Source organism: Acromyrmex echinatior, chromosome 10 (genome assembly GCF_024713525.1).
Source record: "Acromyrmex echinatior isolate Ae372 chromosome 10, ASM2471352v2, whole genome shotgun sequence".
Taxonomy (NCBI): domain Eukaryota; kingdom Metazoa; phylum Arthropoda; class Insecta; order Hymenoptera; family Formicidae; genus Acromyrmex; species Acromyrmex echinatior.
Genome location: NC_141861.1, coordinates 296,491 through 313,678, shown reverse-complemented (window position 1 = coordinate 313,678; position 17,188 = coordinate 296,491). Strand labels below are relative to the sequence as shown.

Genomic DNA, 17,188 nt, shown 5'->3' with positions numbered 1-17,188 from the left:
TTACCAACAAAAAATTTTATATAGATAACATCTCAAGTTCGGGAATCCTTTCTTTTAATTTAAAACGTTGAAATTTCAAAGAAACAAGTATTCACACGCGTTTACGTATCTGCGATGTGAACAATTCGCTAAGAATGCGCTAAAGAAATACGGATTCGAATAAATTAGAATTAGAAATAACTTACAGAGGTACAATGAAAAAACGTGGAACGCAAGTATAATGAAAATTTAACTGTAGCGGTATATAAAAAAAAAGTATATATCTCGCGCATTTTAATGGAGGCTAATTTTTGCATAGGCAGATTTATTCAGCGAAAGAAATAATAATTCATTCAGCTGATCTCGGCACGTAACGCCGATTCGCGTGACTGCAGCAAATTTATTTTCTTCGCTCATGAAAAATTCCTGATGATTTAAAGTCCGCTGGTTTAGCGACTATAACAATCGATTAGTGTTAATCCCAATAAATTAAACTTTCTTTAAAATAAATTGTTAGGTGTATTTCCATAATTAATTGATTTACAACAGGTTGAGAAAAAACTAGCTTCACTAATTTTTCATTAATTAATCTTGCGTGTTAAGTTTATATTACGATTGTTCTTATCTCTTTATCTATTTAAGTCTAATCGTGCGTGATTATTTTTTTTATCTACACGACGATCACAAGTTCCTCGACATTTTCAAAAATAAAGTGAAACATATTTTACTATTCCAACCCAAATAATAATAGTTTTAATTCTTCTTCAAATATATTCTCATCGAAAGTCTTCTTGTTTCAATCAAGTAATTGCAACTTTAATTTTCTTTCAAAAAATATTCTGCTTCCGAATTTGATAAATCATTTGCTATTGTTTCCAATCCTTTCTTTACTTCAAGTAAATATAGCGATTTTATCGTATCGGCTTTTGATAATCATTTTGTTCAGACAAACTTTTAAGCGATAATTTTAAAAATTTCATAAAAATTTCCCATTGTTTATTTTATTGAAGACGAGAAAAAAATTGAATAATCTCAGCATAGTACCAAAAAAAGTAATCATTTTTTATTCCAAAATACTGTTTTTATTCCTTTATATTTGCCAGCCATATTGATACCATTGTCATATCCTTGTTCTTTAGCATTATAAATATCCAATTTATCAGCTTCTTTATTGAAAATTTCAGTCGCTAAATCTTCTGTTATAGGTATTATTTCATTAATAAAAATGATTAAATTATTGTAGTTAGGTAGCGTTAATAAAAAATTAAAAAATATGTAAAATTTGCATTTTAGTTTATTTTTAAGAGTATTCGGGAATTTATGAATGATAACGTATAGTATAGTGGCTTGCATAATAAATGAAAAGTATAGTTTTTCATAGACAAATTCGATATTATTTCAATTGTCAAAATATATTTGTAACAAGAATAACTTCAAAAATTCATACCTATATTTCACTTAAGAAGAAAAAGCTACATCTATGATTGAACGTCGCTGGGACGAAAGATTCAGAAAAGTGGAGCATATGATTCTTTTTGCCCTCTCCGAGACTTCGTTCAATCGTAGAAGTGGATTAATACCTTCGGGAGTTAAGTCCTGTCGTGATAGAACCATGATCGACTTATCGGGCGTATTTTGCCCAACGGCATTTTTGTACAACATTACTGAGATTTGTAGGTGTCTTATATTTATAAAAAAAAAGATCATACAAAATCAGAGTTGCCACAGACCTGAAAAACTGGGAAAATCGGAAAAAATCAGGGAAATTGGAAATTGTCATGGAAACTGAGAAAAGTCAGGAGGAAATGTAAAAAAGTATACCAACTTTGTGCACATTCGCTAAACGTCTGATCCGCGCATTGATCACTAATAACTCGCCATCATACTTTTACAATATTGTCAATTCGAACTAGATTCAAAGTATTATACCAATTATTCATATTTTGACATTGGAGTCTTTTTATTTCTTCATACTTGGGTATTGAGACTTCTTAGTCCCTTAATATATTCCCCGGGTTTGATTTTCCGATCCCATTTGAGGGATCAGAAAACAGTATCATGCGTCTCAATTTTTAGCTTTTTAGCCCTCTTCAGGGAGCAGAGACTCGCTTGTTTTTGCATTTGGTAATAGTTTACATTCTTACTCCTTAAAATTTGTCAACACTCGAGAAGATTAACACGACAAATCGCGTACATGGAGGGGTGCGAATCCAGATAGGATCGAATCCGGATTCACAGATTACGAGTCAATCGCCCTGAGCGATGAGTCACTCGGCGCCCCAACTACAGACACACCTGTATTAGCGTATAATAACGAAGCACTTTGTCATATTTTAATTGTTGCCAAGTTTATGTAAATACAAACATGGTAATTTGATAAATACGCGTTGTTTTTACAGAATAGCTAGCTGAAAGCGAAAATGAAGCGATTACAGATGGCTATACGTACAAGCGCAACAGAATGCGATGTATGCAAACAGAGACTGATAAATAGGAGACATCAGGCATACAATGCCTCCAAATACAATGCCGGAAATGTTGGAATTTTATGACACGAGCAACGGCGTAATCGATGTAAGTATACGCCAATATCTTTCAATTGGAGCATGCAATGTCCAGGATTTGAAAATAAAAAGGAAGAAATATGCAAAAATGCAAGAACAATTTTGTTTCATTGACTGCTGTAGTTCCACCTTACTATCATTATTATTAATTATTTTATAAATTATATCTTATGTAATAGTAATTAATGATATAATTTCTTATAGAGAACGAGATAAGAATAACGGAATTGGAAAAGGAGAAATGGAACACGAAGGAACACGCGTGTGTATATCGAGCTAGATCAAAGATACTATAAAGGAACTCGAGGAGGATACGAAAAATTGTTAAATTCCAAAAAATTCATGGTTCGCGAGAACGTTCCGTCGCATTGCCATGTAATGACATTGATTACTATAAATGTAAATATGTCTAACGATGCAAGAAAATCAAAGCAGGAGAAAGTAGACTAACGAGCTTTCCATGCAAAACAATAAGTTACGATACATCAAAGTAACTAAATAATTAAAGTGACTTCATTCGATGAACGAATGAAAAGAAACTTTTAATAATTTATTGGAGCCATTTCGATGTCGTCACGATTTGTCGCTCAAGTTAGAAAAATTTAATGGAATCACATCTCTTAATCCTACACGATTATCATTAAAGTCGTAAAGATAACTTTCAGCGACTCAAAGCACTGCATCGGCAGCGATATTCTGTCGCCAATGAATTATACGGAATACTTAGTGCGAGCGACGCGACCGATGCGACGGCCACGGTGTGTCTCGGCGGGACGTTCGGTCGTTCCTCGTGGCTCCTGCGCGTCACCGAGCGGCGCGGCGTGTGCCAGCGGAATCCTTATCGGCCCCGTAAAAGCATCGATAAACATGCGCCGAGCCGAGCGAATGGCTGGTGGTTGGAAGCCCCGCGATCACCCGCGATAGGGCGTAGGGCTGCGCGCACTGGCGCGCACTGACGCGCGCTAGCGCGCGCTAGCGCGCACTGGCCTAGTCGAACTCGAAGGCAACTGGCGAAGGCAGGCACCACGTGCTGCCACTACCAGACGTATAATCGATAGTGCACTGCGCTCTCTCTGTGCCACCGGCGGTCAATCAACCCTCGCGCGCGTTCGGGGCCGGCAGGATGTGATGCGCTCCGATTCCGATTCCGATTCCGATTCCGATTCCGACTCCGACTCCGACGCAACGTAAGGTGCGACCTGTTCGAAGAAACGCGGTCATCGCCCGATCATCCGCCCGAACGAGATGACGGACGTACGTATCCCCGCTCGCACCTCGTCGCATCGACTCGCCCGTGTAAGCCCGTAAGTTCGTTTCTTCCGGAGAATATCGAGAACACCGGGAACCGGGGATCTCTGCGCGCTCGCTGATCCTCTCTTCTGTATATTCCGTCCGATCGTATCTGCAGAATTTACATTCCCTTTGCTTTTTATTTCTTCTTCTTTGTCTTTTATCTCACGCAGAGTGTTACGTGGATTTACGGTACGGTTCGTTAAACTCTCGCCTCGCGCTCGCCTCGCGCAAAATCCTACGTCGTTTTCGACGTAGTGAACGTAGGAGCGACCTTTGCCTCGCTGCAATTTGGAGATTAACATAACTGCAATCATCTTTAAATTATCTTGACTCAAAGTGAATTTTCTGTCGACGCAAGGACCATTTGGTGAAATACAAGTGGTGAGGAGTTTTTATTTTTACAGCGTAAAATAAAAGGTTTCTTCGTAAAACGGAGATTTTCCTCGAACGCGAGATTTTCCTTGAAATTGTCATTAAAATATTATTGTGTATTCATTAAAAATCAATTTGTGAAAGTATTAGTTCAGTTTTTAATTGAATTGAGTTGCAAGTTCCACAGTAATTGACGCGCAGTTCGTATCACTGAAGGTATATTTAAAATTTACATAGAAATATTATTAGGTATCGATATCTAGCCTCGACCGTGTTTGGCGCTTTCTTACTTATTTAATTTATTCATTATAGATTCTCATTAAAATGTGAAAATGAACACTACGGTGTACATTATCAACTACAATTTACGCAGTTCGCGTTGAAAAGAAGATTACAATCTTTCGAAATAAAAAAGAACAACTTGGAAAATCTCGATGAGGATTTTTATTTTACAATATGCTAAAAGTAATATCTTTGTAAAACGAGAAACGAGTTTTCCTTGAAATTGTTATCGAGGCCAACATTTAATTCATTAAAGATTCTCTCCATTAAAATTTGGAGATAGAACGTCATGCGTATTATTAGTTACTATATTGCAGTTTGCATCAGAAAATTGATTACGGTTATAATTAAGCTAAACTGTCTCTCGTTGCTGACACTTCGTAATTACTCAGATAACAGTGACACTTTCCTTTCGAGTAATCGGATGGCATGCTTATCGCGAGCCGAAGTTACATCGCAATATTTCTAGAGATTATTGTCTAACTGTTACAATTAGACAGTAACAATATAACGATATAAAATGATCACATTTGCGATAGAAAGTAAGCTTTTAAGCTGCATCCGGATGCTGTTCGAGATTGAAGTCTTTCTTGCGGATATATTCACGTAATAACGTATTAAATAAATGCGTCGTTATTTTTATATATAAAAGAGAATACTTTGCAGTAAATTGGAATGTGCACTTTCTTCAGATTTGAATTCGCTACAGGCGTAGCAACAGAAACGAATTGAGTAACAAATTGAGTAATATGATTCGACTTGCTCCGAGTGATTCAGTAGGTTATATTACATTATTACATTAATGCACGACGCAGTTCAAAGAAAAGAGTGCACAGTTTCTCAGTAAAGTTATCTTGTAGGAAGGTATCCTCGTGGTTTTCGGAGAGAGAGAGTGAGTGAGTGAGTGAGTGCGAGAGAGAGAGAGAAAGAGAGAGAGAGAGAATAGCTGCTATGGAGAAGCATCATATTTACTGCAATTTATTACTCGAGTTAAACTTTAACTCAGTCAAAGTAATGCAAATATGGCATGCATCAACTTTTATGCAATTAAATCAATGATCTTGAAAAATTGCAGGTCAATTTATAATATTTAATCAACGATATTTCTTACAATAAGAAGAGAATTTATGTACCGATCGTGGGACGATTTTCGAAAAGGTAATAAGATTTCTGGTTCACATGGCCTTTTCTAAACCAACGATACATTTATTATTTATACGCATATTGATATAATTTGTAATATTGCAAAGCGATAATTTCGTTAGTACAATAAATATGCGATATGTATTTTTTATTCGTGTGAATCATATAAATAATTATAGATAGTTGTTTATATATAATATCGTATAAATAATAATTAATTAAACCAATAATTTAATATCGTATATTTCAAATAATTCAATTATTGAGAAAACGCAAAGCTCTTTTGGTATGTGAAGCTAATTCTTAAGTCATATAAACAATGTTTATCTCTTTGAAGTTTCACTCTTTTTAAATAATTTAATAATCCCAATATAAATTAAAGAAAACACTTTCGTCCTTTAAAATTGCATTAAATCGATACAAATTTAATCAAATTAAAATTAAAATTAAAATCTTATGTTACGATAGTAGACGTTCAGAAAATCAATAGAGAAATTGAAGGACTCGATTCAAAGCTTGGTCAACTCTGTTTTTTTTAATTTACTACAGTATTAACAAAAACCAAGTTTTTATCAAGGTTTTGTCATTGTACAAAATAATTTATAAAAATTGTTGAAACATATAAAATCACTTTGTTCACATAGTGGTCGAAGCGGTTCGTTTCTTGTGCCAAAAGACATGTTTGGTACGTTAAATCCACTCAGCAAAAAGTCATTTTTGCTAAAAAATGAAGCTATCTAATTTTTGCATCATGCCCTTCAATTTAACAAATGAAGAACTAGACATTGACGCGACATAGATTTTTAACAATTTAATATACCGTTTCCTTACTTCACAAGTGATACAAAAACGTGCTTTTCGAATTATTATAAAAAGTTAGAGATATATATATTCATCCTCTTCGTCATCAAAAAAGTCAACTAACTTACATTCAGAAAAAATCGTCATAACTCAAAAAAGATGGTTTTTTTTAAGGATTGTAAAAGAAAAATGACATTTGACATGTTAGAAAAATATGTTCCTGACGCCGATATTCGATTAATCAATAATTTTCTGTTACACATAATAATTAAAAAATAATTTCTCTTTTCTAGAAAACTTAATTGTTCGAGTTGCGTCACGAAGTTGTGTCTCGAAGTAGGAAAGTTATATTTAAAAAAATACTAATTATAAAACTTAATGATGGAGAATGATTTGATATTTATTGCTTTGCAGAAACAATATCCATTTTATCGATTCAGCAGTAATTTATTCCAATCCTTTCTCAATTTCACAATAAATAAATACACCGTAATTATGTGTATACGCGAACGAAGTGTAAATCAATTAAATACAATAAATCAATTAGTTTTATATCGTGCTACGAAAGATAAGAGAAAAATGTAAATCTCACGTGTTGTCTAATTAAGAACTTTTTCAATCTCTCGGATTAAATGTGGGTCGCGCGCAATATTTCGCTAGTCGGCGCGTACTTTTCGACGCATCGAGCGACGGGCGTCGCGGGGCGTCGCGGGGCGTCGCGGCGGATCAAAACAGCGACTGCGATCTAGGGCAGAACCGTCACGGGGTGAATGGCACAAGCTCTCCCTCGCGCTTAGTAAGATATCGTGCATCTGCGCAAACGTCGCGAGTGTTTGTCGGCGAAGCTCAATAATTTGCTGCTAACGCAGCGAAACTTCTTCCCCGAGCGAGCGATGCCGAACCGATCGAGATTGCAAGACGAGCCGATCGCGGCCATTAAGTCGTTGCTCGAGCAACAAAATCGATTAACCATCGAGCAGAGAAACTTATGTATTAACATTATGTGCTATTAATACACCAAACGATGCAACCTATGATATATACCTCTAGATTTTCTCCCCCTTACATCATTATTATCTCTAATAACTTACGTTCACGTCAGTATAACAATTAATTATGATGGATTGCGTTTACAGATGAATAATGTTCTCTTAGTTCTTTATATATATATTTTTTTTTATACGATTGTCTTTAACACCACTTGTAACGATTACATATAATGACAGTTTAATTCTTTTATTCTTCTTCATGGTCTTACTTTTTTATGCCGAATACCTTGGAAGTATCTATTGATGATCCACAATGTTTTACTCTATTTTATTCTCTGACTCGTAATCTTACATAACGATCGTCTGTTAACTTTAAAAACTACAGACACGTTCTCTTTCTTCATCTCCCCCTCCCCCCTCTCTCTTTCTCTGTGATCTATTTAATCTATTATATTAAATTCATATACTTCGAGGATTAATCGGCCTGGAAAACTTCGAGTTTGCCTCATCGATTGCGGTTCGTACAAATACGAGTATTTCCGAAGTCGATTCGCCTCGCCCTTCGGCAAGTCGGAAGCGTAACAGGCTGAAATAATTCCTGCGAGGAATGGTCCAGAGATAAACCAGCACGATCGTTGTAACCGATCGAAGAGAGCTAAGATCCGAGATAATTGTGTATTCCGTCGGAAAATACTGTTGTAAACACGCCGATATGGAGAGACGGTCGACATAAGGCGAAGTACTTCCCGCGTCTATCGGGAATGTATATTAAACTTAAGGGTGTGTTCTCGATGAAAACAATCGCGATCGCTTGCAGCATACCCCGAGGTATCTCAGCTGGTTAATTACCTGGTCGATCGTATTTTGCCATACGCGATGCACGCATGATCGGCATGATGAGACGGAAAAAAAATAAGTAAGGGGTCGCGCGCACCAAAGGAGGAATATCGGTGGTTTATCGATCGAGCGGGTAATTATATATGGTATCGATGATAAGAATCCCTCAGAAACATAATAATACCTGAACATTACGCTATAATGTTACCCAATACGGCACTAGGACAAAGCAATGTCATCAGTGGCGGATTTAAGAAATATCAAACGTTTATTGAGAAAAGGCAAATAAATCATTGGACAAAAAAGAATCGCATGATGAAAACTAAACGTAAGTCATGATTTCGTTGATAGTTTATCCGCTGAATATATTTTTAGTTGCTGAAAAAGAAGATTTAAAAAGTTCCATCATCCAGAGATTTTAAGAAATTGAGAACTTCATTTTTGAAAAACTACAAATTTAAACAATTTACAATTTTTTTTTCCTTAACTTTACAAAGTAACGTAAACATACAGTAAGAATGACTATTCAGATATTGAGAAATAGAAATGTTGTAAGCATAATTTTTGAATATTAAATGTTGCCAGTAAACTTTATTTTAATGTATCACTTAAAATTGTACGTAAAAAAGCTTCCTGTCATATAAAAATTTTTGTCATGTATAAAAACATTTAAATTTCTTATCGTTATTTATTGTGTACATTACAAATTTACGTTATTATTATATATATATATATATAGGAAAGTTAAAGTAGAGTTTTTAAAAGTTTCTGAAAAGAGAGATAGAATTTGTTGAAAGGCATTTCTTTTTCAGTGCAAAAGCAAAGCTCAGCCCTACAAATCTGGCTTATAAAAAAACTTTATTACTTGTTGAGAAAACAAAAGTTGATCAAAATTTGTCACCCTGTTATTATATTATAATAAAGAATATAAATTATACGCTACGTCATAGATAGATTGATATTTCAAGGAGAAAAATATAGATTACAGTGTTACAAAAAAAAAATAACAATTATATGAATATAATTGTTATTGAATGACATATTCCCCCGTGATACACAATGCTTTGACGAATAAATCGTTTTATTTATTCGCGTTTTTTGTCGCGCATATAGTAGTACATAGTTATTGTAAAATTCGCTACTGAATGCATCCTCCCGACGAGTTATACGCAGAAAATATTGAAAGAAGAAAATACTGCGCGTTCGCGGGTACAAATGTTTGGACGGCTTTAGCGAAGGCTTTCATAAAAGCATAAAGAGAACAAAACTCGTCTTCCGTACTAAGCCCGTTGAAATAAACTTTCATACCTTTTCTCCCGCCCGGAAGAATGCGAAATAATTCTATTCGATGCGACACGTTTTTCATTCGTCATCAAGATATTAACTTATGAATACTTTGTTAGAGGTTAAATGTCGCAGAGCCCGACTTCATTTTACATTTTTGGGTCTTCCCTCGCATAATTACGCCACTTTATCTCTGACCCATAAACAAATTCATGAAATATTCTCACCTTTCGTGTTGATTTTTCCTACTCATACGCAGACACGTCCATATGAATACATCAAATAACAAAATGCACGTTATATTTTACGTCCCACATTTCCACGCTATGTCTGGCTAAAGACGAAGGTTGTTTCTAAGCTTCGGTCAGTTACCTTTACCCCAAATACAGCTTTGCCGTCGATAGATGATAATACGAAATCGTACTGTTAACGTGCATTCGAGTGCTCGCAAACTTTGATTCCAAAACTCATTAATCTCGATTAAAAAATGCTACGTTAAAAGGGAATACTGATCGTTACATTAGAAATATATTTCTATCGGCAATAGTTCGTGCGCGCGAATGGTCTTTATCGAAATGTTTTTTTTCCTAAAAATAGTATCTCGTTAAAAATGCTCTTTTCGCTTTTCCAGCAACCTGTCCCACTTGTTTATTTTCACTTATCTGACGCCAACAAAATTTTGTTCAGTCTCTGCTCATATCATTTCATATACTATAACGCGATTCAGTAATGAACTGAGATATCTACTTTAATCTTATCTTTTTTGTTATTATTTATAAGATTTAATTGGAGAACTTGTGCTTGGGAAACCAATTTGGAGAGCCGATTTAGAGGGATTTATCCTCTATTAATTCTCTCCTCGATTTCGAAATTTATTTTTTTTTATATGTATATAGGACTGTCGCTTTTGACGCTATCACACAAACTGGAATTCAAAGGGTTAAAAGACCTAGAAATCGGTCATTGTATTTTCTCTCGTTTAAGAGTTAAAGCGAAGTATAGAGAATGCCGGGATCGATCACTGTCTCTCCGTTAAGAGGGTAGAATCGAACGGGTTATCGTGTTATCGGCACGCGCGTTCCCTCTTCCTCCGGATTGCGTAGTTGCGATAGTTGCCTTATCTCGCGGTAAGATATTAGGACACAAAATCGAAACGGCGAATCGACTGAAAGGGGGACAGACGGTCGGGACGGAGGCAGCGCAACAACAGCGGGGGTTTAACTTCAACCCTGCGAGGAGGAAGGGAGGAAGAGAAGGTGGTGGAGGTGGTGGAGGTGTGCGAAGCGCAGGCGTTTGCACACTCCTGCGCATCGTTACCGTTGCTGCTGTATACTGCGATGCGACAGTCATACGTGAAGCGCGAGAGCGGGTGGTGCTCTCTCCTTCTCGCAGAGTCTCAGTATCGTTTCTTTTTTTTTTTCTGGAGAAGCCTTTAGGTATTGCGTGCAAAGCCCGCGCGTCACATCCGTTCATGGATCCGTTTCATGGATCTGCACGATCGTTTCGCGTGTCGCACCCTCCCCCCTCCTCCTCCTCCTCCCCACTCCTGATAGCCGCACGAGCGTTTAGCGGACCCCCCCCTCGCGTTCGTGCATGTGCATCATGTGCATGTGCATAAACCCCGTGTACATACACACGTGTGTACACGTACGTGTGCGCGCGCTCCGCTTCCACCAACGTGCCTGTATAGTTTATCGAGATTCGCGTATACGAATCTTTATCGCCCCCGTAAACGTGTTCCCTGCCCCCCCCAACCTCCCCCTCGCCCCCGACGCTGAGACCTGTCCGCCGTCCTCGGCGGAGTCTCAGGGTGAAATTTCGATTTCTTCTTTCGAGCCCGCCGAGCGCGGCGCATAAATCGCGCGTGATTCGACGCCAGAGCAGAGGCACGCTGCTCACTTTGTCGGACAAAAGTGCGGCTCAGGCTGCTGAAAGGGTCGCGCGCTGGGCACGCACCGATATTAGCGATAGTTCCGGGGTCTCTCTTCCGGAGCGATGAGAGTGAGCTTGTGACGTCGTACTCGTGTGGCGAATGCGGGTCAGCGCGTTCCCCTCGACGCTACGCGACGCGACGCGACGGTGCAGGTGTCGTGAATCGGTCGGTGCACCGTCCGACGCGACGCGACGCGACGCACGCATCAAGGGGATAACGTATCGCAACATGCCGCGAATTCATGATCTCATGGTCTCTTTCAGCCGCGACCGTCGCTACAGACCGATGCGTTTGTTAAGAACTGGATTGAAACTTGTGGAAAAGGTAGGAATAAAAGATAAACAAACAAGTAGCGCGATACCCTCGAGATGTCTTTGTAGAATATTATTCTAATTCTCTTCGGAAAGGAATTGAAATAATAATTCTCTACGCACGTGCGATGACCAATATAATTTACGTTTCTTATCGATTCTGGATTGGAAGGCTATACGCTATATATATATATATATATAGAGACGTAAATAATATTATATTTATGTTACATTTATGATACTGATAAGAGATACAAATTGTAGATCATTTGTTTTTATTATCAGCGAAATTTAATCAAAACTTATAACAACGTTATAGGTATCTTATATTTTTATCTTTGAACTGCGAGGAACGGATTTCTAAAGCTAAAATCCGCTATTTCCGAATTGATCTCGCCGCGGTTACATCGGTTTCAATTCTCGGTTACTAACCGCGTGAGCAGCTTGTTGTCGAACGTGGTTTGACCGATCGATTGTAGGTCGGGACAAAGCGAAATGTGCCACGGCGGTCCCTCGGCGAAGCCGAGTTTTAGCTTCGATTGTTCTATACCTCTTTCTCTTCGGTTCGAAATCCGAATCGGACATCCAATTTCTTCCGAATTCGAAGCGAGGAGATTACCGACGCGTTGTACGTGTTTGGCATGTTGAGAGGGTCCGGACAATCTTCTCCCGACAGTCGAACAACGTTCTTGTAAACTGAGATGAGCACTTGAATGAAATGGACCGGTTACTCAAGTAGAATAAAAAGTCAGATTGACATCAAAATTACGGCAGAATGGCTCCAGAATAATTGTCAATTTGATAATCTGATTTTTTTTTTACATAAATGTAGAGTGTTTTCAAATTTCAATTAAAATCACTAACAACATATTGGACTATTTTCCGATTTATTAGTAGAAAAATATCATAATTATTCTATTCACATTTTATATATATAATAACTCGATTCTAGACTATAATAACTCAAAATTACGAAATATTAATTTCTTACTCTAGGACATTATTTATAAAAATGTGGCTACATTGCACAATGGCTCGAAAAGAAGCAAGAGGTGGCTTCCCACAAAAAATAGATTTAAAAAGTTGGTTTGTTTAAGAAAAAAAAAAACAGCATTTGGATACAAAATTAACAAAAAAGTAAAATATTGTAGAACGTATGCAATATATGTGCACATAACTTTCCATATGTAAGCTGCTTGTACCACATGTAAAAATCTAGTATATATAACATAAACTATATAGGTTAATAGTGAAGCTACAATCGATTTATCGAATAATAATTTTGTTATGAAAACCTCGCCGTTATTATGAAAAAGAGACCGTCGGTAAACGGCACGCTTAGGGAATCACATTAGCAAAATTTCCATGTTATTGTTTGGTTTTGCATAATTCGAAATGTATACAATCATATAAAGTGTTAAATAAACAACACACTCAAATATACATATATTCGAGTGATACGTTCAAGTTTAAAAAGAATGTGGAACTATGTGTAATTAAATACTAAAATGTATCTTAAAAACATTTCGAAATACTTGAAAGTAAAAATATTATAATAAATACTATTGTATATCGTATATACAATATTGTAGCGTCATAACGTAATGGCGAGCTACTAAATAAATAAATAATTCCACATAAGTAATCACAGAATTTGCCATCTATAACATCACTTTCTCCTCTAATATCTGAGAATGTTATGTATGTACATGTGAATTTAATCTCAATTTTTAGAAAAAAGTAAGTAAAACTACACACTGGAAGCACGTTAATCTCCCTATTATAACAGTGTTTCAAAAAAATTAAGATTTTAATTAATACAACACTTTTTTATTACAGCTTTTTAATAGAATTGTATATTTAAAAGTTCGTAAAAAGTTATTAAAAAAGAAAAAAATATTAAACAATAGCCATATAAAGCAATATTATACAACAATTTATATTTTTTTACCGCTAGGATATAAAAATACTTCATGTGACTATTCTCGGTTTAAAAGTCATTTTTCGATCGGTCATAATATATTTTAATATCATTTTGACATTATTATTATGTTCTGTTTGGATAACCGGAGCCTCTTCTGATTGCATTGGGCAATTTGGGAAAGTCGAATGAAAACTTCGTGATACGTGGGAACGGAATTGCTTGTTTCGCAAAGACAGGCGCTCAGAGTCATATATTTTTGATACTACAAATGCAACACGAGAATATTTTTCAACAATGAGAATCCAGTGAATTTGAAAGCTATCAACATTGTTAAGTAATTGAGGAAAAATCATTGGAAGATGCGTTGCAGTATTTTATTTCATGTTGCAATTATTCTCATATTAACCTTTTTTTATCGAATAAGAAGAAAGATTGTATATATATATATATATAGGTATAAACCACTGTATAATACATAATTTTTTACATTATTCTCATTTTTATTTTTGATGTATTTATTTATCGTGCGTTTCACATGTATGTTTTATTTTATTACATCAGTTTAGCTAATTGTGCGGCTAATGAAGAGTAAGTCGAAACGTTCCGCCACGAATGTCATGTTTTGAATAAATTAATAATTTCATTCCAACTAATTTTAAGCTCATTATCTGCAATCTTTCTTTCTTTCTTCTCATTCTATATCAAGTTAGCAACACGAGCAATTTTATTAATTGTTTTCTTATTGATTTTAAAAGCATCATTAAACAATTTTTATCTCTTTACGTTCCAATAAATGCATAGAAATATCTAATTGACCCATTTTAATTTTTACGAATAATTTTTAAAATATGTATCAAAAATATCTATTTGTGAAAAAGATATAGAAAGAAAAAAGATATATACTTTTTTAATGGTTTTATTATGGATTCATGTTACAATGTTCATTCGTAAGTTATGCATTGAATGACCGCTTTAGATACTATTTGAATAAAAATTTAAGCACAAAGGAAAGTCAATTTTAATCGATCCTCACTGTCATTATCTATTACAACATCATTAGATTGATTCAAAAATAACAAAAGAGATGAAAGATATGTATAAAATAAAAATATATGAGATTTCTCGATTTAAAATGATCCGTTTGATTAATTCGATTAATCGAATCTGATGCATATCTTTTCGCTTCTTCTCTCTTCTTCCCCCTTCCCCCCCCCCCTCTCTCTCTTTCTCGCTCCTATTTGCATTCCCGATTATACTTGCTTTAGTGCAAACGCATTTGACGTCCAATTTATATGCAATGCATTTCTGTTTGATGCTCGAAAAGGACTCACTTCGCAAAGCATAATAATATCTCCATCCGTGTTTCTGTTTCCTGCCCGATAAATATCTCCCTCAATTCTCGCTCATTTTTTAATATACATTTCCCTTCCTTGCTCTCTTGACTCTCTTCGCTCTAATAGATATTTTTCTCTAAGTTTGTCACTTATTCTCTCATTCTCTCTCGTCGCAATGCGATTAAATGCATTTGAACCATAGCACAATGTCCGACGTAGTGCAACTTGCAACCACTGTAATTTGAATTAATTAACAACGAGCGTACATTCGTGGTATTCAAGGTGTTTGAATTACTGAATTCTGATGCTTGAATGTATGCACGAACGGTATTAGTAATGCTTATAAACGGAAAAGTTGTCAAAGTTAAAAACAAAGATTGTAAATCCCATGTAATATCGCTGCCTTACTTCAAAAGTGACACAACTAAAAAGATTAATTTTTCCAGAAAAGAGCAAAACTATTTATTATTTTAGGGCAAAAAATTATTGAGTAAGCAAACAATATCCGCAAAAAGAATATGTTCTTAACATGATCAAGTGTCATTAGCGTTTCACAATTCTTTAAGAAACCTTTCTGAGTGGTCACGATTTTGACGATTTTTTATGAAATTCGCTTTTGATAATAGAATAATATTTACTTTTAACTCATTCATGATAATAACTCGAAAATCACGTTTTTGAGTTATATTACTTTTAAAGTAAGAGAGCGATATGTTCCCAAAGAACATATACGAGAAAGAGAGAGACAGAGAGACTTCCGTGTAGCATCTGTGAGTTATGGCGTGCACTTTTCATTATGAAAACTGGAAACTTATGTTATGTTTAAAGTTACATGTTTGTTTGTAAGTAAATAAGTCAAATACCAAGAATGGCTTGCATTCGTACATAGCATATCAGAGTGTTAATCCGTCTAAATGTTTTCATCTTAATCTCACTGTCAATTCTCTGTTAGATATACAAAAATTGTCACAAATGAAATATTTACAATTAGTGTGTTTCACAGTTTCACCTTTCATCATTCATATAACATTGTGAATCAAAATTTTTAATTTAGAGATATTCACAATTATTCGAAAGATAGGGAAACAATTCACACTCGCCGTAAATAAAATTTTCAGAAAATAATTACGTGCCGCAAATTCCGAAATTCTCCGAAAAACTTTGTCTTTAAGGATTACACAGATTTTCAAAATGATGAAAATGTTATGACAAAAAGATTATTTTAAATTGCAAGTCAAAGTAATTTAAAAGTATTACAAAAATGTAGCGGAGATTTAAAACCTGGATAAAACATTATTTCAATAGAAGTAGAATACTTCTGTTTGTGTTCTAATGGAAATATATGTAAAATAATGACAATTACTTCAATTATTAAAGTTTCTAAATCTTTATGAACTCTCTTTGGGAATATTTGACCAACTCAAACATTATCTGAGATCTATTCTATACAGCAAATCATGATAAAGAAATGATATATTGTTATAGCAACAGGATGATTTTGTCGAATCTCTATTCTTATCTACAAACTCCTTCGAAATTATGGAATCCAGGCACGTACTTAGATCGCGTAGGCGCGAAACAAATCCTACATTCGAGAAAGAAGTCCGATCGACTACCAATCAGTTCGGATTATTGAGGGTTGTGCTGTATTTACGTTTCGATGATAGGCAAACGGAGTAGGTCGTTGCAACGATCCATCTACCAAGTGCGCGAGGAAATATCAGAATAAATGTAAAAGAGTATCGGAACCGTGACCCGTTTCGATGATAACGAATCACCGATTCACGGAGGCATGCATGTTACTGCGTTTCGCCAGGTAGCCAATTAACGGGTTAGTTCTTTTGCGCTGCGGTATTTCATACATGCTGTATTCTGCACGTATTACGTCAACGCTGGTGTGAAGCAACGAACGTGAAGCAACTGTGAGTTATCCTGTGTGGCAATTTTCATCCTTTAGCACTTTAATTACCGTTCCGATAAATTGAAGTTCGTTAAAATTAACTGGTAGTTGAAGTTTTGGAGACAGGAAGAGGAAGGAAGAAGAGATAAATTAAAAAGTTTGAAGGGCTTGATAAAGAAGAATGAGCTAAGTCTATATCATTGTAACATTAAGTCAACAGCACACGATGCTCGTTTTCTTAT

The 17,188-nt window shown here is 35.6% G+C and overlaps 1 protein-coding gene across 14 annotated transcripts in view; it reads left to right on the top strand.

The window, feature by feature from the left end:
- The first annotated feature begins 3,355 nt into the window (after window positions 1-3,355).
- Window positions 3,356-17,188, top strand: part of LOC105147836 (GTP-binding protein RAD) — a 67,871-nt gene continuing 54,038 nt past the window's right edge. For 2 of the 14 annotated variants that reach the window (XR_015546496.1, XM_087410691.1), the window contains exons 1-3: window positions 10,435-10,980; window positions 11,381-11,801; window positions 16,714-16,968. The gene's annotated coding sequence lies outside the window, so the exon portion shown is untranslated. Of the gene's footprint in view, window positions 3,848-10,433; window positions 10,981-11,380; window positions 11,802-16,713; window positions 16,969-17,188 lie in introns of those variants that run through there. The other 12 variants (XM_087410696.1, XM_087410697.1, XM_087410692.1 and 9 more) reach the window with 9 other exon arrangements.